Raw genomic sequence first — 23,233 nt, 5'->3', positions numbered from 1 at the left:
AGGTCTCCTATCCACAGCCACACACATCACTCCCCATGCACTGTTCAAAACGAGAGCTTTGCAGGAAATGCACGGACTACAACATCCGCTGAGCACTTGACAGATGAGGTCCCTCTCTCTCCTCCTGATGGGTGACTCAATCCCACAGCACACACACAGGGTTTGGATTTTGAAACCCAGCTCTGTCAGCACCAGTTGTGCCAGCCCAGCTAGTCCACTCCCAGTGCAAAGGACAATGGAATTGCTTTAAAAATGCATCACAACTTCTTGCCATTGCAAGCAATCCTTTGCCATAAAAGCCATTTGCTGCCTCATCAGCACAAGCTATATTCAATATAGACAAACAAGGGGATGCTCCTCTGCATACTCAAGGGTTCAAGGCCATCATCCTCTTAGATATACAGCTGGAGGAATAAAACCCAGTGTGTCTGATCAGTGAAGAAAATACAAATATAACTGTTCGATGGTGAAAGTAATCTCCATTTTACAGCCTCAAGCAAACCAAGATGGCTTCACAACCTAACAGAACACGGAAAGGTTAACAAATATGTTACAATGAGAGACTCATTCATTTTCAGGTCTTTCTTTCCATCTTCCTTCCATTTACATTCTTCCAGAAACAGGGGCTGAGGCTAGGCACAGCAAGGGAAGCATTTTCTTTTGGTGTTAAACTTTATGGAAGCAAAATAGTTCAGGATCCATTTAGGACTTTTTTGTGTCATCTGGAGAGCAAGACTAGCCAACCTGAGGCACCTTTTCTGCCATTTACACCCTGAGCAACCTTTTGTGATTTCATTTTCTTCACTATTGCAATTTCTTTTCAAATGGCATTAAAATTAACTTACCTGTGGAAGTCTGGGTTGCTTTCTTATTTCAGGAAAACCACAACCATCACACTTCAGTCTGATTAAAACATTTCAACCAACCATCCCATTCACCAGAAAACACACTTCTGGTGTGATCAAGTCCAAATGTTTACTTGGGTCAAGTCAGTGAGTTTTCCATCCACAAAAAGGAAAAAAATCAGTAAAATGCAAGAATATTTGGGTAAATCTTGTTTAAATGTTCTGATTTTTCATCTGAAATAAAGGTAACATGATTGCACTTTTCTAGTTGGAAAGTAATGCATGCACACACACATGCAACCCAACCAAAATAAGTGAAACATTTCTGGCCAATGAAACATCTAGTATGGTACCAAAAGATTTTTATTTTTTTAGGAGGACTTCTTCTATCCTTACTTCACACTATTAAGCATGTACAGACTTCAACGGCACACAACACCTCACAAAAGTTGTTTCTCCTTCAGGTTTCCAGTTCAGGTTCCTATGAAAAAGCAGTGATTCCTACAGGTCTTGCTACACTAGGTTAGCCTGATAACAGGGTTTGTCTCCCTCTGCTGGTGTTGTTTTAGCTTTTAGTATCTTGAATGGCTGGAAAAAACTAATAGTATTTTCAGAAATATTTGAGAAATCCAGGAGATACTCCTCACTCAGTTCTCTAATTCCTAATTGTCGTTACTGAGACCAAGTACTGGCTGAAGGTGCAATTAAATAAAATCACATTGATACATTAATGCTGATTAGGAATTGGTATTTCTCTCCTCACGCTGGTTTAAGATTCTTTGTTTGCCATTGCTTAACATCCTTTTTGAATCAGAGGCTAAGAAGGTTATACCCTGGGGTATAACCTCTCCATCATCATCACCCAAGTCAGATGATAACCAAACAGGCACACCACAATGCGCATGGGTCTGTTTAAACCAGAGAGCCAGACTGAGGGCCTTAACTCAAGTTCATCTTCACATTTTCCCACCCTGTAAGAGGGACAGCTGAACTCCGTGCTCAGTTCATGCATGAATGGACAACGCTCTGCTCGTGGAAGCTGCCATCCTGGCTAGGCAGCACAAACAGCAAATAAAGACCAGAGATGAAATGCTAATCAGTTTAAGACAGGATATTCCTGGTCCTGAAGTTGGACAGCTACTGTAGGTGATCCTAGTAACTGTAGGAGAACTAGGCCTCATAGCCATGAAGCAAATGCATTTTTGTTCAGGACTTGCTCCTTTCACTTTGGACTGATAACACTGTCAGCATTAAACAAAACTATTTCCTTCCACTGATGAAAAAGTGTGAGAACTGCAGGGATGGGTACCTACCATTTTGCCATCTAAAGCTCTGAAAGGCAAATCTCTTGCTATGTTCCTGAGCTATTAATTGCACCCCCTAGGTCCGTACCCACAGATTACCTGTTGTCTGCTGGATGTATTTGGCTGCTGAAGGACCTACCCCAGCGTGTCTCCCACCAAGGCACAAGCACACAGAGCAATCTGGCGGCACATCTAGGAGTCAGGGGAAGCTGATACGCAATACTGTGTATACATCACTCGGTAGGATTCATCTTACCTAACTCTATCCACCTGAAAGACAAGCATCAGGTCTAAGTTAGCCATATTAGCTCCCTGAACAGTCAACAGCGACACGCGTTGCCAGAGGGCAACTTATTCCATGACTTTAAGCCACCTGTCTTCAGCGAGATAAACCCAACCCAAAGAAAACGTTATCACCTACATTTTTCACTTCAGAATAGAAGATCGTTGTCAGCCTTCCAGCCTGGCAAACAGCAGGCCCGTTCTGTTCTGTACTCATCATTCACCTGATGGACACATGAGGCTTTGCAGAAGGCAATGGAAATGCCCTGAATTACTTCAGTGGAAAAACTGGTCATTTGCCTGCGTCAGAACAACTACCAGTGGTTCCCTGGGTTGACCCCACAAAACTTTTTCATCTATTTGTTTATGCAAAAGATATTTTAGGGAAAACCAGTCCGAGTATAGCTTCGATGGATCAAATCTATTGCTTTCATTGTGAAAACAGAATCCTCCTCAGAGCAGCTGCAGCTAAATCTCCTGTCTACAAAACAAAACATTACAGTTGCATGTTAAAAAAGTGATCACCAGAATGTTTATTTCCTGGGCGTAGGAATTATCTGTGTATGTACAGTGTTAGTGCTTAAAGAACTCCCCCGTTACTTGTTTCACTAGTGATTCTAACGATGATTACCATTTAAGTCGTGTGTCAGATCCTAATGTAGGCTGCATTTACTTTTACATTTAAATGCATACACGCACACAAAAGCAGCCATCGGAGTGCCATTACATCAAGAATATAGCATTACATCAAGATTTAACTGAATCCCCCATAATTAGGTCATAACATATGATTAAGCAGTTGTTAACTGTGTCGTAAGGAAATCTACAAAGGGAATGAAATATTTAAAACAGTAATAACATACCTATCCCGCTTTGCTATTTACGCACAGTTACACACATAAAAACAAAGGAGCGACTCTTAATTACAAGGACAATTTATTTTGCTGACCTTCTTATTGGGACACATGCCAACCCCACTGGGTTGATTTGGTTGAATTTGCAGCAAAAATATTCCGGCCCCATTGTCGGAGCCTCTGCAGTGGTCTGCCCGGAGAAAGCAGAGCGCTTCGCACTAATTTACAGCCGTCACAACTGGTCAAGGGCAGCGGGGAAGTACACAAATTACAGTTAAAAATAGAGATGGCTTTCTGAAATCTCGTTCTGGTGGCTTCTAAAGGTGAGGGGCCAGGAACACATACGTCTCATTCCGCGCTGCCTCTAAGTCCATTTTCGTCTTTTTACTTTTCCCCTTGGATCCTGAGCTCCACTTCGGTTTTGAACTTACATAGGAAGGCAGGAGGTTAAACCAAACTGCTAACTGTGTCTCTTCAAAACTGACATTTAATACAGGGTATAAATCACTGTGGGAGCCTGTTATTCCTTCAGGAATGCAATTACATAGGGTCAAATAAAACATGAAAGAACCCAACAAGTTTTAAAATGTAGTATGTTCTCAAAAGCAGGCAAGAAGGAATGCAAAGCAGTCCAAATATGCTAACATCCACATGTTGTCCTGTATGAGGGGGATTAGAAGGAAAGGTTTCTGTTCTTTAATGATTATGTTGTTAAGCATAGGTATGTATGCAGGTTCAGGGCTCTTGCCGAATACCAGTCCATTCAGGAGCTTTGGGCAGATTACTGTATTTATTTAAAGCAGGTGTCTTTTATGTATCTCATTATTTTAATTGCCACTGTAGCCCTATTTAAGATACCACTGCCATTTAGCACACAAATGGGATATGCAAAATGGACATTCACCTTTTCCTTCAAGGCTCTGGGCGCAGACCCTACCTGCCTTTCATGTGTACCTCAGCAGTGGCGTTGTTGGGAGAGAGACCATAGTATTGCAAAATTATCTCTTTGATAAGCAAATGCCTGCCTCGGTCCGATTTAGGCCACTTCAATCTCTGTCAGTCTCCTTGGCTCGCCTTTGAAACAATGATGGAGAATAACAGGCAAATACATAAATAAAACTTCGTGCAGCCTGTTAAAATCTGCACAAAAGACAGATTAAGCAGGTTCAGCACCTCCTATAAAATCACTCCCTGTCACCATTCAAGTTTCACTCCTAGTTCTCCAAGCACAGAATGAACCTCCGGCTTTTATATTTTAGTTATGTGGTTAAATAGCCTAGAAAGAAATGTTGTGTGGCTAGAAAGTCCAGCAAATTTTAAGGTCAACTTTTGCCACCATCGATTTCACTAGGCAGTATTTTACACCTTGAATAGTTAAAGTAAGCAAACTTTGAAGTTCCTTGAATTGAAAATCTGGGATTTATTGAAGGCAACAATTTTATCTGAAAGTCATTTTTTTTCTGCCAAATGGGATTTTTTTTTAATTCCAAATGAAAGATTTTATAGAAAAATAAAATTTTGAACATCTTAATTTGAGAATTGTTGGAAATGTTCCCTTTTCTCATTTAAAAAGGTGACTCCTCCCTAAGAAGGAGTAATTTTTAAAATGCATGTATATATGAGAAAGACTATTTCCCTTTTAAAATGCATTAAACTTTTAACTTGCTTTAACCTTGTTTTTAGATTTTGATTTTCACTTTTGGAAATAAAACTTTCACTTGTTGACCCTCTCCCTTTCTAAGCAAGTAACACAAATAATACTTTGACTCTTTTTTCAAAAAAAAAATAAGTACATAAAAACATATATATGAAATAACTCACTACTCTTTTTTAAGCAAGCAGAAGAAGTGAGAAAAAAATAAAAATTGGGGAAAAAAATAGGGGTTTTCTCCAGATCTTTAATATTTTTTTTCCTAAAGCAAATTTCCTAATGGAAATATAGTGGGGAATTTTTCCTATAAAGAACCCATAGCTCCAGCTAGCAGTCACTGATTTTACGTACATTAAGTGTGCCAGAATAAAACCTTAGATTTCTTTCATTTGTTTTACAGCAGCCCACTGCATTACAGTTACATGGGTCACCGGTCCTGCCAACACTTCCATATATTCTCCGAACAATGCCTGTGAATAAGGTTTAGCAGAACAAAGGCTTTGTTAAAGGCACAGATAGCTCTACTGCCTATTACAAAGATTATTAAATACTTCCTATTGTAAGAATATGGCTTTAGTTGCTTAAAACGTTGCCCTACTCCAGGCGTGTGAGTGAAATAACTCATGCTAATCGTGTGCCTTAGGGTTGGTTTGTGTGGGGGAAAGAGTTTTTTCATTATTATTTTTTAATACCAGCCAGAGTGCCTCACCTGTTGCAGAGGAGGAGGTCTGGGAAACAAACACTGCTCAAGGGTTTTCTCAAATAATCTCTGAGCCCTTCAGTTTACAAAGCTCTGGTGTCTTAATTCTTTGCAACAAGGGCGTAAAAATTGCTAGCTAAGATTTATCTTCAGATAAAGAACAGACCTTTCACTTGTCTCGTGATAATGTCCCCAAATACAACCGAATTGCAAGTGTTTGCAAAACTGCAGCTTGCACTTCCAAACAAACTGAATGGTGTGACTGCACAGAGCCGGGGATCTACAGCACCACTTCCCAGGCAGAGAAAAGATTTGCAAAGAACAACTCTAGAGGAAAAAGAGAGAACTAAAATAGTGGATAGCAAAATACAAATTTCACTCCTAATCTGAGGTTGTCCTTCACATTTAGAGGATTCCCTGTTCTTAGTATTGCTGCTCAGAGAAATGTTCACAGTGAAAAAGCCCACACCATCACAGAAAGCACCCTCAAAAGCTGTTTTTGCTAGTTCAGGGCTGTCGCTGTCAGAGGCGCAGAGTTTGCGTGATGCTGATGACCTGGAGCACCATGTGAGACTCCAGTCCTGGTGCCTGTGACACACTGAGAGCCTGCCACTCTGCTTCCACATGAAATAAGCCTGGAAGACAATAATAACCTGGCAAAAGTTTTGCCATTTATCATCCTCTCCAGAAAGCCACCAATCCTCCACCTGCGAAAGGTTATCTCCTTCAGGTCTAGTTTCTTGAGCTTTCCTCTGATGAAAAAAAACCTAAACCAACATACAAAGTTACAACGACTGGAGATAACATCCCCGCGCTTCAGCGATAGCTCCAGTGTGTTCATACCGGGTTACAGACTCTCTGCATGTCTGCAGAAGGGTTGCCCTGGATCTCAGCCATTCTGTTTGCCAATTCGTGACAAAGATCCTTTCATAACGGATCCCAGCTCATCATCCAGAGAGGTCTGATGTCGAAGTAGGCTTATTACAGCCATGCTTTCAAATTAACATTGGTTTGCCTTCCTCGTGCAGCATGTCCTGGAAAGGTAATAGTCTCTTCACATGCTTGACTTGCAGTATTTGAAAACTGCAGATATTAAAACCCCTCTTTAGCAGGAAAGAGAAAGGCTTCCTTCTCTAGAGATGGAGCTAACAAAAACATGCTATGTACATTTTATCTATACCTTAAGCCTGTTTTAGCTAAACATCTACACACAATTTAGTGACAGTGGACATGCTGCTGAGATACTTACTACCTGACTGTAGAAAACCCCACATCCCCAGCGTGTCTCTAGACAATAAAGAAGTAAAAAAAAAAAACCACGTGTGTACAAAGTTAAAGATCCATCTCTTCTAGCTGTGTTTGGTACATCCCAGACTGTAGCAAGCCCTCAAGGAGAAATATAGAAGTCACTCACCCAAGCATAACTTAAATGCTGAATGTGCTTGAGCTGGGAGGAAGCAATGTCAATCCAGCTCTAAATACTGAAGGTTGTAACTCATGGAGTTACAAATCTGATAATAAGATTTATTATACTGAAACCGATAACTTAGAGAAAAGAAAAAGCAGTGCCTTTATCTAAGGAGGAAAAAAATGACTTGATCACATATGGGCTCACAACACCAGTATCAATATTATACAAAGCTTCAGAAGAAACATTGGGTAAAGGACAAAGAAAGCTATGGCAAAATGTGACGTAAGGGACAAACTTCAAGTCTGGGTATAACAACAACAGCCATTTGTGCCAACTCTATCCAAATACCAGGGAAACCCTTGATATGTTGCCACACAAAATGACTAGTTAAACTGGAGAAGATAGGGATAAGACAAGTGCTGTAAGGAGGATAATAAATAGGCTAAAATGGAGATGAGAGCAAGTTGTACTGTCAGAACAGCTGAACTGAAGGGAGGTTACTGGAGGAATTCTCAATATCAGCCGTGGGATGTCTGCATTTAACACTGCCTCTACCAGTGTTGCTGCAAAATGCAGCATTTCTAACCAAATGTGCTAAGGCACAGAGTTAAAAGACATCATCAACACCAGGAAGAAGGGAACATCCTACGAAGTTCTCTAGTTTTCTAGTACTGCTGCCATGGCAGAGCCACGCTGCGTGGACACAGACAGCAAGCGGCTCATCAGGAGTCATTGCCATTGTGCAGGGCACTGGTGATTCCTCCTCAAGTCTTCTCTGCTCATTCCTATTTGAGTGAGATTAATTCAAACTGGGACACAAATGGAAAACAGGTGAAAATGCAGATCAGGGAACAGAAGAAACAACTAGGCAAGGGTCAGGTACAGCGGTCCGGCTTGGTGAATCAGGTGGCTCAAAGACTTGGAGGAGTCACCTCAGGGGACAACCTCGTGACAGCAGAGGGACGGCGTGAATGGAAGGTCACTGCAGGCACCTGTGGCCAGGAATAAGGAGGGAATAAGGATTTCTGCAGATCATGGTAGCAGGGTTCACAAACAGCACCCCAAGAATAGCACCAGAAGTCTCAAGCTACAGCCTGATCAGGTTAGGAACAGAGTTATAAAATAAGGTGCCTGCTCTCATCTATGGGCAGTTCAGCCAGCAAAAGGGCAAGCCATAATCTCGAAAACCTGATAAAAACAGCACTAGATGCAGCTTACTCGGCAGGAAGAGGAGAGTGTTGAAAGGAGGAACACGATCCAGCAAGCTCTTAGAGATGAGTATCTGTGCTCTGCTGATAAAGTTGTGGCTCAAACTCTATTGCCCATTTCTTAAACACTTTGAGTGAGCACACATTTCGGAGTAACAATCGGATTCAAAAGGCACTGCATGTTAGATAGGATTTTCATGCCCTGGAAAGAAACCAGCGTTGAACTAGAACTGCCCCAGAGATCAGCAAACGCATGAATTACCAGGCACTGTCATCTTCAGATTTAAAACAAGGTTCTGATTTGGAAAATCCAGGTCAAATTCAGGATTTCCGAGTAAGTCACACACCATGTGTATTGGCAGTTACTGCGTATGCCAGATACAGCGTCTAAGCTGCAGGGGCAGATCCTGAGGTCTGCACTCGGTGCTTTATCTGTCTTATATCACTGGTAAAACTGGATTTTGATTAAGTATTATGCTAGGGATCCTCGCTCCGCTACGCGCACACACACATGCATGCGTTTAGGCAGGCAGTCTCATAAACTTTAACTACATGCAGAAATTCCCATATTACCTCTTGGATGGGATCCAACACATGAAGGGCACGCTGGCGGATGATCAGTACCCGCCAGGTACAAAGCTTTCTCTTTTCTCCCTGGGTTGAGTGCTGTCGTGATCTGCCCTATTGTCTTCGCAATAAAACTCATCAGATTCCACCAGGATAAAGTAACGAGCTGTAGCCCTTCTACCAACCTCCATCTGCTGTTTAAACCAGGCCAAGAAAACAACCAACAATGTCAACTCTTCATTCTGTTCCTCAGATCATCAACTCTCTGAAAATAACAAAATCTGAAAGGCATATGGACCTTCTCATAAAAACAACAAACACACAAACAAACCCTCAGATGAGTTTCCCAAGTCAGCAGGATTTGTCTGCTAATTATTACCGTGCAGAGGGTCCAACAATCCCAGAGCCAGGAATTCCCCAAGAAGAGGGCAGAGTTCTTCACCCCAAGCGGGACAGTTTGGGCAGGCTGAACTCGTTCATCTCTGGGGGGGGAATATGCAGGGGATTTAGCTCCCCAACCCAGCACAGCCACCGAGACCTAGAAGGCCAGCAGGGGACTTGTGGTGAGCAGGGAGAGCTGCTTTTACCCTTACCTTCCTGCCAGTGCCTGTCAGAGGTAGAAGCATGGGCTCTGTAGTGGCAGGGAACCCCACTCTGATTTGGGTGCCCTCCAGGAGGAGTTTCGACCTGTATGGGGAGAAATGCAGATAGATGAATGGTATCAGGTCTGGAATGCTAGGGAAAAAAAAAAAAAAAAAGAGGGGGGGAGTTTAGGGGGGAGCCTGTAGGTACTGACTATTTGGGCCCTGAAGTGTCCTCTCCCTCACCAGCCCTGTCTGCCCATTTGGAAAGGTGTCCATGGGGCATGGGAGAAAGGAGACAGGAACAACGCAAGGCTACAGCATCATACACAAACATGACCTTCCCCACAGACCTGCTGGGACCTGGTCTCTCCTCTTGGCAAAGGGCAGAGGGGAACGATGAGAACCAACATGGCAATTACCTTCAGCCAGCGGACCCCCACATCTCAGCTCAGAGCTGCTGCCAGCCCTCTCTTCCAGGGAGAGGATAGAGCTCACCTCCCCATCCAGAAAAAAAAAAAAAAAAAAAGTAGCATCTGTGGGAGAAAGACATATGTCTGGCCTCCACCGTGAACCCTGCGCCTGGCAGGAGAAAGCGATGCCGATTCCAGCCCCAGCTTTTCATTCCTGTTGTAACAGTCATAAACGCCTGCTGAAACCTAAGAAGAACAAGACTGTAATCCTAATAAAACAACATTCTGGAACCCTGAAAACTAGATGGAGGCTTCTCAGGCCAACTTTAAAATTATATTCCCCTCTCCAAAAGCTGCACTTTCTGTGCGCCGGCTGGATGGATGCTGTTGGGCTGACCCCAGGAAGCACTGTGATGTGATATTTCAGCAGGGGAGGCACAGAAGGCAGTCTCTGCAGCACAGCAGCCATCCTGTCCCCAAAATATAGAGAACCTACTGTGTCCAGACTCTCGAGGTCCCCTCCTAAAAGCAAGGCAGGATCTTTGTCTCCAAAGCCAGCTTTCTTTTCCAGGTGCCCCGAAAGCCTGACGCAGTAGAGCAGGCACAAGCCGTGCTTGTCTGGATACAAAAGCCGGTGGAAAGGCATGAGTTTTCCGTGCTGAAATCTTTCCCTCCTTATTTAGACAGTTGCACTGAACATAAGCCCTGGGGCTTTCCTCTGTGCACCAGCCACCCCTCCAGTGAAGAGGAGCAGGGAGGAAGGGGTTCAGCTCTCCCTCCTCCCCATCATGCAGAGGGCAGCTCCCCAGGGGAGATGACTGATGGCTGTGCTCACCAGCTGGCACCTTCCTCTAGCAAGGTATCAAACCAGCTAGCGCTTCTCTGTGGTCCCAAAAACACAGAGGGGACTGACCAGCAGCGAGCCTGAGGGTGGCAGATCCTCAGCGGCTGTAAATTCGCATCCTTCCCCTGGCATCGGCAGAGCTGGAGCGGCACCAGCGAGGGAGCTGCTCTCTGGAACGTCTGCGTGGCGAGCTGTGCCAGCCCTGTCAAAAGGAAAAGCCCTCTGTTGCCAGCTCCTGTGATTTTCCTGTGAATCTTCCCCGATGTTATGTGAAACCCAAGCTCCCGTGGTGCTCTATCCAGCACTTTCGCTTTAAGAAAAAAATCTGTGGTCCCTACGGTCTTAAAGAAAAAACTGCAGGAGATGGCCTGAACACATGCTAAGGGCTAAAAGTAGCAGGCACAGAATAAACCCATCTCATGATTTTTAAAAGACTCTTGGCATTCTGGAGGCCCGACTTGTGATCTGGGGACTGGCTGCAGAGAACCCAACAACTAATTGGGAAAGCGCGTCGTCTGATGACAAAGTCTTGGGTTTTGGTGGTGGAAAGCACTTGACAGCCCTCTAATCAGCTCTCCAGCACCACATAGCAATGACACGAGTCATCCCCTGCAGGGAATAGTACATTCCAATTGCAAATGACCACAGGGTGCTAGTAATTTATCTGGTAAACAGCTTTCTTCTATCATCATGTGCTCTTCGAAGCATCAGTTAATTAACGCTACTAAGTCCCCAGTGAAGCAGGAAACTATTTGCAGGCGGTGGCTGGGGAAGCTCTGCAGGTGCAGCGATGCTGCATGGCCCATGCCCAGGCCGGAGAGGTTATCGGGGTCAGGGATAACTCCCCTAGAGCTCAGCTCTTCAGCAGCAGCCCCCCTTTCCTGATTAACCCCCTTCATACCGAGATGCTGCAGTAAGCAGCCAGATTTTCAGAAAAGCACAGCACACACACGTGCACCGAGCTCTGAAAATCTCATCCAACCATCCCCGGTGGGAAATGAGGAGCTGAATATCTGCTCCCAGCCCCGACGTACTCTGCAGGGCTCATCTCGGTCCCGACACCGAGGGCCTCTTTGGCCTTGGGTGAATCATTTAACACCCACATAAACATACCCAGCCACGCAGCTCCTCCCCACGCCACAAGCCCTTACCTACTCATTACATTAAGATCGCTCTTGACTTCCTCGCTCGGCCCTGGCTGTGGGTGCTGAATTCTTAGAAATCTGGCCCTGAGCTATTTTGGATTGGCCCCACAGAGCACAGCAGGAAAGGCAAACCTCAGCTCGTGCGTGCAGCTTGCACGGCACAAAAGGGGGCAGATCCCGATGGATTCACAAGAGCCTCAACTGTGGAAGAAAAGGGAAAAGTTATGCCAGCATTAGGGCACTGCTTCTGGTTTATTTTGAGTCTTCGCTGAGTGGAGCCTTTAATCTCCGCTGAGCGGAGCTTTTGTGAAGGGGGTCTTAAAAGATTGGGAAAGAAATCGACAGACGTAGGCAACATCACAGATCAAAATCACAGCATGCATTAGTGCTGGCCACAAAAGAGTGAGCATTGCTAAGCGTGATACCCATATGGAGGAGATTCGGCCACGAGTGCCTCCCACACACTACATTTTTCCCCCTTAGCCAATATAGGCATCTCATCTCCCCTGTGCTTCTTTCTCAGGATCTCTTCTGCAATGGAAAACAAGCCGTGGAAGTCACACTCCATGTATTGAGTCTAATCAGCTAAGTAGAATATTGCATGGTATTTCAGCCCAGAGAGAGGGAAGAGAGAGAGAGCGCTTTACACTTAAATAACTAAAAGCTTCTAGCCTGACACAAAGGCAAACTTCACTAACCTTTAATTTTCCCCACTTCTTTACTGCGCACAGATCCAATGAAATCAAATGAGATAATCCCAGCCTGGTGCAGCCTGGAAGCAGAGGTGAAAACCTCCCAGAGCTCACACAATCAGAGTGGAGCTCGGACATTGCCGACTTCCCCCTCAACTATTTCCAAATAAAACACTTTTGTTGCTTGGTTGCTCCTGCCAAATGAGCTAACAATAAAAGAAGGAACTTGCAAAGCTCCTATCCACAGGAAAAAAAAAATAAAAAGGGAAAAAGAAGTTAAGGATCTTAGGAAAAAACAAAAGGAAAAAACAAAAAAAAAAAAACAAGAAACTAAAGGCCAGATCCTCTGGCTGGAGTAAACCAGCATAGGCCCAGCTCTGTTGCTTTACCCCAGGCAAATTGTGGCGTGGTGCTATTCTGCATTTCTCAGGGGTAGGGGGTGGTCTCCACTGGAAGATTGCGACACTGCAGGATACTTTTCCATATTAAAAAGGCGCTTTGGAGCGTTTTGTCTATTGCCAGGTTTTGGGTTTATTGAGGACTCATTTGGCAGAGCCATCCTGGAAGAACAATACAGATGTTTTATGGAGAAATAAACTGGGACTTGGGCTGGATTCTTTCAGCGCTGAATTCCACCTAATTTGGAGGGAGGAATGGTTCTTTTAATGAAGGGTGCAATCAAAACCTGTAGGAAAAGCCAATATGCCCTGGGCAAAGAGAGCAACAGATATACTGACCCTCTCTGCTTCAGCAGCCCAGTAAATTTTGGTCTCTTTAGCAGAGAGAAAGCCTCCCTTCTCGCACCCCTCTTCACACAGGGAATTGGAGTCACCGCTTCCCTCCACAACCTCAGCTGAGCTTCATAGAGGGAAGTGCTGGACTCTCTGCAACGAAGTGTCATTACAAATTAGATCTGCCACATCTTCACGTGGAGCTGATCTAGTGACCTGTGGAGACAACAGGTCTTTGTGAGCTCTCCCTCAGCAGGGATCCACAGTCCTCTTCTTAACTGGCAGCATTTTTCGCTCAGCAGCTCCTGGAGCACCCAGGGATGATGCAGGACCTTCACTCATGAGAAGCTGCAAGGGAAGGCTTGAAAAAGTTGAATCTCCACTCACAGACAGCTATGGCTGGGCAGGCTGGACTCCCTTCCTCGCTAGGAAGGCAATGCCAGAAGACTGAAATATCCGGGTTTGTTTATTGTGAGCTATTTCTTTTCAGGAATTGTGCCTAATAAAAACATCCAGCTTGATTCACTGCCTAATCCCCTTTTTTTAGTCCCCACTCCATGTACATGGAAAGGAACATAGTGTGAGTACCCATTCAATTGTGGCAATTGCCATCTACAGAAAAAAGTGTTTGCCCACCTTGTGCTTCAGGTCAGATCAAGGGAGAGGAAAGCTGCAGGCTAAAAAGCCTTCTCTGGCTTTTCTTTGGCTTCTTCCTCCCTTCACATCACACAGCTTTTGCTCTTTGCATCAACCATCTCTTCAGATCTTTCTGGGGAGCTCAACGCTTCGGCTAGCAAAGCAAAGGAAGAGAGAGGTGAGTGTAAACCTGACATGCTTTCCCCGAGGTTATTAGAAGCGGCCAGATGTGCTGGGCTATGCTATGGAAATGGCCACAGCGGAGGACTCCAAAAGTGAAATATGGGAACAGAATTTACACAAGCTCCTAAACATGGAGTTGCGGGAAACTGCAAGGTACCAGAAAATAACATATAGCCTAGGCAGCTCCAAGTATTTGATAGTTTGCAAGTCAAGGGATTGCCTGGTGGAAAGACAGAGCTTTCAGGAATTGCTTTGGGCCAGCATCTAGCGAGGTAGATTAGCCTGGCTCAGCTCCAGAAAGCCCTGAAGCACATGCTTCACTTTAACCCTGAAAGAGCCACTGAAATCAGGGCAACAATCAGCACCCACAAGTTGCACAGACATTCGGGTGCCTGCTGATTCAGGGAAGCCTGGCTGGCACTTTCTGAGCTGAGCCGGAGCAGTGAAACCAGCTCACCTTCCCAGCTGGACGTTTGTTCCCTGCCGGGATGCCTCAGCGGATCAGGCTGCACGGAGGGACAGCAATCTCCTTTCCTGAAACCATTTCTTCTCATTTGTTTCCCTCTCTTTCGAAGTCAAAAGCCAACTGTTCAAAAGTGCCTGTGAAATGTACCCCAGGAGGAGTGGCTGGAGACATTCCTGCTAGCTCCTCCAGAGCCTGCATTTCACCATCTCTCGCAGTTTCTCTTCCTGTTTTTTTGTTGGTTTTTTTTTTGGTTGGTTGGTTGGTTTGGTTCAGTGTGTTGTTTTTTTTTTGGACAGCGCATGGGTTTTTGGAAATTCTTTGGAAATCCAGTTTAGAGGATAGATATTTGGTTTCTTTTTCAGGTCTGGAGTAGAAAGCACACATTTAAGGCATGGGTAGAAGGTTCCTTTGAGCTCCATGGAAAACTTGTTCAGAGGATATGAGGGATACAGCAAAAACAAGGAGTTGCTTTTGCCTAGCAGCTGAAAAACGACAATAGTCATAGCTCATATTTAGCTGTTACTGGTACTTCAGACCTAAATACTTATTTTTAGCCGCCACTGACAAGTTAACAAGTGCACTCCCTGCTCACTACTGGATTAATATATCCCATTTCCTATTTACCTGACAAATGCAGTGATAGCCAGTTGCACGCTGTGCAATATGCAATTTTTGGCCAGGCCTTCCTTTTGTGGCTCTGTTTGCATTTGCATTAACCTGGGAGTATTAATCGGGTCACGTAGACACCCAGGAACATAAACCAACTCGAACACCCGAAAGACACGCACCACATGCAGAATCAACACACCCAAACCGCAGGATCAGGAGCAGTATCCATTAACACAGCCAGATTAATCACATACACGCTACTGGAGTCCAAACACAAACCGTCTGATTCCCACCAACCTCTATCTGCACAAACCTGGGTAAGTAGTAAAGCACCCTGAGACATCACCACCTTACTGTCCCTACCAAGTAACAGGAGCTTTAGTCCCTTGAAAATAAGGTCCTGTCCAGGTAGAGAAGTTACTAGCCCTAAAAAGACTTCTGGTATGACACCTGGTCTAAATCCCACTGAAAGCCAAGTCCTTCGAGGCTCAGCACTCCCCAGGAAACAGCCCCCAAAGTCTGTATCCTCCAAGCCCAGGTGCTATAATCCTTTCCCTAAACATGCCAAGTTTGTTCTTATAACAAGGTGTTATTTGTCCCCAGCTCCTACTGGAAGGCTGTTTTCAAGCCTCTCTACTCTACATGGTCACAAACCTTCCTCTGATTAGAGCCCAGTGTATTTATGGCCAATCTGTACCCATTTAGCCTTGTGTCTTTGAACTTAAATAACTCGGGCTTTTTCTCTGATTGTTACCATCCTGACATATAGATGTACAGCCATCACCAGCCATCACAGCCATCACCCTTCTTCTCAGTTTTCATTTGTCTAGGCCAAAACCTTAGCTCTTTCATTCTTCTCTGTGAAGAATGTGAAATTGAGTTCACCCTCCTCATGTATGCCGATGCCACCAAGCTGTGCAGTGCAGTCCACACACCGGAGGGAAGGGCTGCCATCCAGAGGGACCTGGACAGGCCTGAGGGGTGGGCCTGTGTGAACCTCATGGGGTTCAACAACGCCAAGTGCAAGGTCCTGCATCCCAAGCACAAATACAGGCTGGGCACAGAATGGACTGAGAGCAGCCTTGAGGAAAAGGACCTGGGTGTGGTGGTTGACGAGAAGCTTGACACCAGCCAGCAAAGCCACCCGTGTCCTGGGCTACAACAACAGCAGTGTAGCCAGCAGGGTTAGGGAGGGGACTGTCCCCCTCTGCTCCCCACCTGGAGCCCTGCACCCAGCTCTGGGGCCCCAGCACAAGAAGGTCATGGACATATTAGAGCAAGTCCAGAGGAGGCCCCGAGGATGCTCAGAGGCTGGAGCCCCTCTGCTGTGGGGACAGGCTGAGGGAGCTGGGGGTGTTCGGCCTGGAGAAGGGAAGGCCCCGGGGAGACCTCACAGCGGCCTGCCAGGGCCTGAAGGGGCTGCAGGACAGCTGGGGAGGAACTTTTTACAAGGACATGTAGTGATAGGACAAGGGATGATGGATTTAAACTGAAAGAGGGTAAGTTTAGATTAGATACAAGGAGGAAATGCTTTACTATGTGGGTGGTGAGGCAATGGAACAGGTTGCCCAGAGCAGCTGTGGCTGCCCCATCCCTGGAGGTGCTCAAGGCCAGGCTGGATGGGGCTTTGAGCAGCCTGGTCTAGCGGGAGGTGCCCCTGCCCATGGAAGGGGGTTGGAATGAGATGATCTTTAAGGTCTCTTCCAACCGAAACCATTCTGTGATTCTATGATTCTCTCAAAGAACTCTCCATTCTCTCAAAGAGCTCTCCATTCTCCCAACATCTTCACCATCTTTTTCTGCAGGAGCTAAACTCACACTTCAGGAACAAGGGGACCAGAGCTGTCCACAGGATGCCACATGAGGCTTTACCAGTTCCTGGAAAATGCCATACCTACCTTCTACAGGAAGAAATACCTCCCAGGATACATTTGAAGTTGTACATACCTTTTTAAAGGCCCCATCCTGCTACGGAGCAATCCACGCATGTTTCTTCTCTTTTGTCATTTATAGCTGACAAGTCTCCAGTTTATAGTGGAAATTCTTATTACTCCCTAAACTCATGACTTTGCATTTTGCACTACTGGATTTCATCTCGTTTCTATTACTCCAGTCTTCAAGGTCATCCAGTTCTTTCCGTATGGCACGCCTCCCAAGTTTGTGTCATCAGCAGACTTCAGCAACATGCTATGTTTTGTGCCAAGGCCATTCATGAAAATATTAAATAAGATCCGTCCCCAAGATGAATCCTTGAAGCACTATGCTCATATACCCAGCCAGATAGTTTTCCTTGTTATGCTACTTACTGTTGTCGCTCAGTCTGTTCTGCAGGCGTCTTACAGTACTTGTTCTAATCTCTAATTTATGTGATAAATCTCTAATTTATATGATAAATCCACAAATGGTACAACACCAGGTGATCTGCTGATGTCCAGATAGGTAAGGTCCATCGCCTTTTGCCTTGAAAGCCTAGCTATCTAATCCAAGAAAGCTGCCATGTTTGGCATAACTTCTCCCTGGACTCACACAAATTATTCAGGTTGTTACCTCACTCGTTCTGTCCGTGACTTCTCTTGATGTCCAGTTTCCTCAGGAACGGCAGATCCACCAGCCTCAATGGAAACTCCACCACGTCGGCACCCTCTCGCCAGCTGGTCTGGGGCTGTGGAGCTCATTTCCAGCAGGAGCAGAATGATTGTGAACCTCAGCGCTACTGGCATGAAAGGAAAATAAAACCCAAATAAAGCCTGGCCCTTACAGACATAAAACATTTGGCCTATCCCAGACCAACACTCCCAAGTAAAGCCCCTCACAGTGAGCCAGTTCTGATATGACACTAAGACATGATGAGGACAGTTTCACTACAGTCTGGTAGGCAAGATCCTACACCTGCCCAGCCTGTTGTGTCGTGCCAGGCTTTGAGGAACATTTTTAATGCCATTGTGCATTAAAATTAACACTGTTAAATGAACCTCGTTAAAACACAAAGCAAATACCCCTAATGAAAGAGGTGTTGGCTGAGTTACTGTAATTTTACCTAATGTAGTAACCCCGTTACAAAGGAGGCATATGGTTTGATGCTTGTGCACATAGCTGCCTTTACGTGCTAGCATTTTATTATTGATCGAATCCACTGGCTGAAGTACAAAGTTGCACGTGGTTTTGTCTCGTCTTAAGCTGGGAGGAAAAGAAAATGGTATCAATCCAAAGGGAATAAAGGTGATGTTGCTTTCCATTGATAACACCGAGAAATAAGCAGCTTGCCATTCAGAATTCATTGGTATTTCTGTAATAAACACCTTTCCTGATGTATGCATGTGATTATAACAAGCACTGTACAGAAATGACACCGTAATTTAGGAATAAGACAAACACAAGTGATGTAGTTCAAAGCTCCACTGCTCTCACTGGATTTTTGTTTGGTTTTCTGTTTTGTTTTTAACTGACTCTCCATGCCCACAAAAGCAAGGATAGCCTCAAGGGTTACCCCAGCTGAAAAGCATCTGAAGTGATCCCCGCTGACCTTTCTTTCTGATAGCACCCCGCCTGCCTTTTAACGGAGGCCTGAACCGAGTCAGAGGTGAAACAGATAAATGACTGAAGATCCAAATGTTTTCTCAACGGGCAAGTTCCCACATGCTCAATTTTCTTTTCCTCCATCAAGGACAAGAGGGGAAAAATTGCAAGTGATTAGCTAATGAACATCTGTTTCGCTTTATTTGTGCTTCCTTGCAGCCAGGACTTGCATTTACTAATTTTTATTTCCTATTAAAAACAAAAAAAAGGAGCATTTTTTTTCCAAAGCCCGTCGAGGAGCAGGGCTCACAAGTGTGGCCATTCTTTCCACCACTGTGATTACCTGGCCCACATGCCACGTCCTGTGTGGTTACCTTCTGTCCTGAACTTTTCATGTGGTTTGACATGTCTTTAATTTAGACAATCAGACCACGTCTAACCTGAAACAAAAACACTCTTTGGAGATCCTGAGCCCTTTTTGAATTCTACAGATGTCAACGCAGCGGGATGCGATGTCAAACCGTTAATTATATGCGCAAACAGGGCCGATGGTAATTACACACTAAACACAAATATTGTCTGATGTAAATATAGGCTGATTGTGCCCCCACACTACTAACTATTAAAAATAGCTGATCTAAGGCCAAGCTCTGCACCAACTTCAGATCTGGGCAATGCCACTGATTCACATTGAACTGTGTGTGCCCAATTCAGCTCCTGAGTTTATCTCCCTGCTTCTTTAATTTCACGGGTTTTCACAGAACTCAACACTTGATCTTGCACAGGAATAATCAGAGGTGGTGTTTATCAACAAGCATCTCACCTGAAAATGATGATTTGGTGATCTGTTTGCCATCCAGCTCATAGAAATCAAGTTTTCCAAGGGGGCTTCACCGCTCACCTGAACTCCCCCAGTCCTTTCAGAGTAATGCAAGCAGGTTCCCAAAATCTATCGCTGCTTTGGAGAATTACAGCCTCGCTTTGTGTGGTCACTTCAATTTCAGAGGGAATTTTGGCTCCTTCATTGTTTACTGCTGCCCAGCATTGAACCAGGGTGAAGGAAATAAATTGCTAGCCATAAACCTTTTAAAAACATGTTCTAGTTTCTTCCTCCCGCTCCCACAGATTTACCTTCCATTTGCTTTGCCAATGAGTTGCACGCTCCAGCCTATCTTCACAGCAGTCACGAAGACACACAATTCTTGATGATACACTTTTATTCCACAGAATAAACTCCAAAAATATTGCGACGACCATTTACGGCAAATCTTGGAGCAAGATCCATAGTGAAGTTGCAGCAGTGTAAATCTGGAGGGACACTCATTTGACACTTGTAACTGATATCATACTCTGCCCCATTTTATCACCCCCATCTTTCTTTACCGTCAAACTATCCAACCAACTTGTTCTCTAGAGAAGGATCATAAACCCACAGGTAATTGCAGGATGGCCACACAGACAGTAAAAAGAAAAAGCCTGCAGACGGGTAGTTCAAAGAGAGATTTCTCAAAAAACACTAACCACTGAAAGGAGCCAAGCTGTGTCTCATTTGCAGATGTACTGGGAATCTATAAGTTTATTTAAAATCAGCCATAGCTGCAATATGCAACGCCTATCAAAATCAGACATTTACCCACAACTGTGGCTTTTGAAAGACGTGATTTACATCAGAACTGAAGAAGAAATAACAGGGCTTTTAGGCAGACTAATAAATGTATGGCCCAGATACATTTCCAGTAGCATATTTATTGTCCAAGGCCTCCAGTCAGCAGCACACTTAATTTTAAGCACATGCTTAAGTGCTTTACTGAACAAAGCTGAAATGGGGACCTACCAGGCAGCTCAAGAAAAGTACTTTCACATTAATTATCCTTCACGAGCAGTGATAGTAACTGAGCTTTCTACCATTGTATGCACAGTCCAAGCTTAGATGCAGCTTTGTCTCTTGGAGCTGTAATCTAGCAAGGAAGGCAGCAATCTTGGAGTGTGAGAAGAGCTTTCCTTGCCTCTTAGGCAGCTCCATATGGCCCCTGGATGATCCAGCACAGAGCCCTGGAAAGGAAGGTTTCATCCAGTGCTGCGGGGGCCAAGGGGCTGGTGCACAGCCTTCAGAGCAGATGGTGGTATTGACTTACAGAAAGGTAAAGGAGGCAGGATTAAACAAAGCCACAACAATCGCACTGTTACGCCAAATGACTGTATGTGCCTTAATACACAGCTGACAAGATGAGAGGCTCACCACGTCTCAATGTTGCTTAGCATCCAATCCACGGCAGCTATTTAGGTAGGGAGTCAAGGAAAAGATCCAGGGTGACCACATGCGTTACAGATGTGTAAAATCCTCCTTGCTGTCCTTAGGCTAGTTGAAACACAAACACCTTCCTGAGTGAATGCACTGGGTTAATGTTCTGCTCCAAAGATTGTATTTGCAAAAGACACTGCTGGTAACTCTACAAACTTTAAAAGAGAAAGGAAAATTAATGATATCAAGCGAAAGCTTTGTCAGTCAGGGGACTGCAGGGCTTATTTTGAGGTAAGAGACAATTTCAGAGAAGTGAAATGTTGCCAGGAGATAATGATTTCCTGCAAGATTGAGCAATACCGAGTAGTCACAGCTCCTCAAATAGCACGTGAGGCAGGTAGGAGTATTCATGTCCTGAGGACAAGAGTTTGCACAATAGCGGGCAACTACTGGCGCAAGCAGTCCCACAGACTTGTCATTACTCTGACCTTGCTGGGGTCACTTACACAAGAAATTGCTTGACTTCATATGTCTGGAGATCCCCAGAATGACCCTCAGAGTCTGCAGACCACCTCTCTTCATTGAAATGCACACAGACACTGAAGAACAGCTACGTTAGCTCTGGGCCTCAGGAAGCCTGGGTCTCTTTAGGTTGATGCTCTGTGGATGACCGACTGCTTGACCGAGTCCTGCCTGCAGTGTGAACTTGCCCTGTATAAGACACCAGAGAATCATCATGGGAGAGAGAGGAGTTCCAGCTGAAAGAAAGTCATCATCCACTCTGCATCGTATTAAACTCTAGAGAATCCACACAAAATTACCACTTTAATTGAAGGGTGGATTCTCTGGTAGCTACTCACATCACTCCATGATCTCACATTTTCTCCTTTTCTTGCTCTCATCCATCTTTTGATGCCTTTTAAGGGTAGAGTTTAGATTTCTCTGTGCTAGGAGGAGTAATTAGGTCTCATTAGTTTGGCCACATATTTGCATAAAGTTTGTTCAAACTGATTGTTTTTGAGACTCTCTCAGATTTGGGTGAAATTGGCCTACAGACAGAGAGTGATAGGGCAAAAAGCAGGGCCAGGGACCCACACACCTGAACAGTCACCCTGAGCATGACTGCAGAAAACTTTGTTTTCCCTTAGGAAATCAGGCTAAAAACAAGGACCAAAATGAAGACGAATCTGTTACTGTATTGCAGACTCTCTCATTTAACACAAGACTCTGTGACAAATCTGGCGTGTGGTAGTGCTTGAAGGACTTGGCTCAGACAAATCTCATGCCAGGGTCCATGCATACATACCAAGAAAACAGTTTTATTCTCACCAATTTTTAGTCTAAATAAACTAGACTGGCAGAAAGTTGAAGAAATATATGATTGCTGCCCCCACTTTCAGAATAGGTAAGGGTTCAGATCCACAAAGATGTTTAGAAGTTTCGTTCCTATGTATCTCAATAGGAGTCCACCTGCACTGTACATTTGCAGATTTGGGCTCAAGTAACTTGTCCAGTGCTGCTCCGGAAATCCGAGGGAACCCAGCACTTGTATGTGCTGGTTCAGAGCCTTTGTTGTAAGAACAGGTCTTTTTTTTCTGAGCCAGTCATGTTCAGCACATCAGGACTGCAGAAACCCTACAAACACTCGGGTACTAGTGTGGACTACTGCAGAGTAAATCTGAGCCTTCTGACAATTTTCTCTGTTGAATTTTAGAGACCCCACAGGGGCAATGTGCAAGCCCTAGAACAGCGACCAGTTATAAAACACCGTTCTTTATGCTCCAGAGCCCAACTACAGCTGCTTCTGGCCTGCCCCGGTTTTAAGAGCCGCACAGGACATGCCGGCTGCTCAATGTGTCGCATGGGGCCCAAACACTTCTGCCTGACCTGGCTTTCAAGCCTTCCTCCCACAGGTGAGTGGCAATCACAGGAAACAAATTCCCCAGGCCCAGTCATGTGTGCAGCTACGGGATGGTGAAGTCAGGCCTTTCCAGTCGAACTGGGAGCCTCCAAGCAAGAGGCCTGCATGCTGTCCTGGTCCTCTTTCTTTGTGGGTTTCTTAAGTCCCCTACAGATGCCACGAGGCAAGGAGAAAGATGGCCATTTTAGTGGCCATTTAACTCATCCACCAATGTCAGCACCCAAAATGTATATCCATGCAGAAGAAGGACAGCCCAAACAGAGGTATATGCACAGGTTTAATAAGGTGATTGACTAGATAAATGCAGGGGAGGGGGAATTTATGAAATGCAACAGGAGCCCCAGATTTTTATTTGTTGTACAGCTGAAGCTCCTCTCCCTCCTCCCCAGCACCCACAGGTCAGGGCTTCACTGCACTGGTGGCGTAAAACAC

General features: G+C 44.9%; 1 protein-coding gene across 1 annotated transcript in view; it reads right to left on the bottom strand.

Moving 5' to 3' along the window:
• The window catches only part of LOC310900007 (uncharacterized protein), a 163,368-nt gene that overhangs the window by 12,658 nt on the left and 127,477 nt on the right, over nt 1-23,233 (bottom strand). Inside the window, exons 10-16 of the mRNA XM_083837205.1 lie at nt 18,160-21,827; nt 17,670-17,835; nt 13,865-14,018; nt 11,812-12,006; nt 10,730-10,862; nt 9,416-9,509; nt 9,202-9,304 (exon numbers count right to left, since the gene is read on the bottom strand). The gene's annotated coding sequence lies outside the window, so the exon portion shown is untranslated. The remainder of the gene's footprint in view (nt 1-9,201; nt 9,305-9,415; nt 9,510-10,729; nt 10,863-11,811; nt 12,007-13,864; nt 14,019-17,669; nt 17,836-18,159; nt 21,828-23,233) is intronic.

This window comes from Anser anser, assembly GCF_964211835.1.
Source record: "Anser anser genome assembly, chromosome: 5".
Lineage (NCBI taxonomy): Eukaryota > Metazoa > Chordata > Aves > Anseriformes > Anatidae > Anser > Anser anser.
The sequence above is the reverse complement of the archived record's forward strand: the minus strand, read 5'-3'. Positions and strand labels throughout refer to the sequence as shown.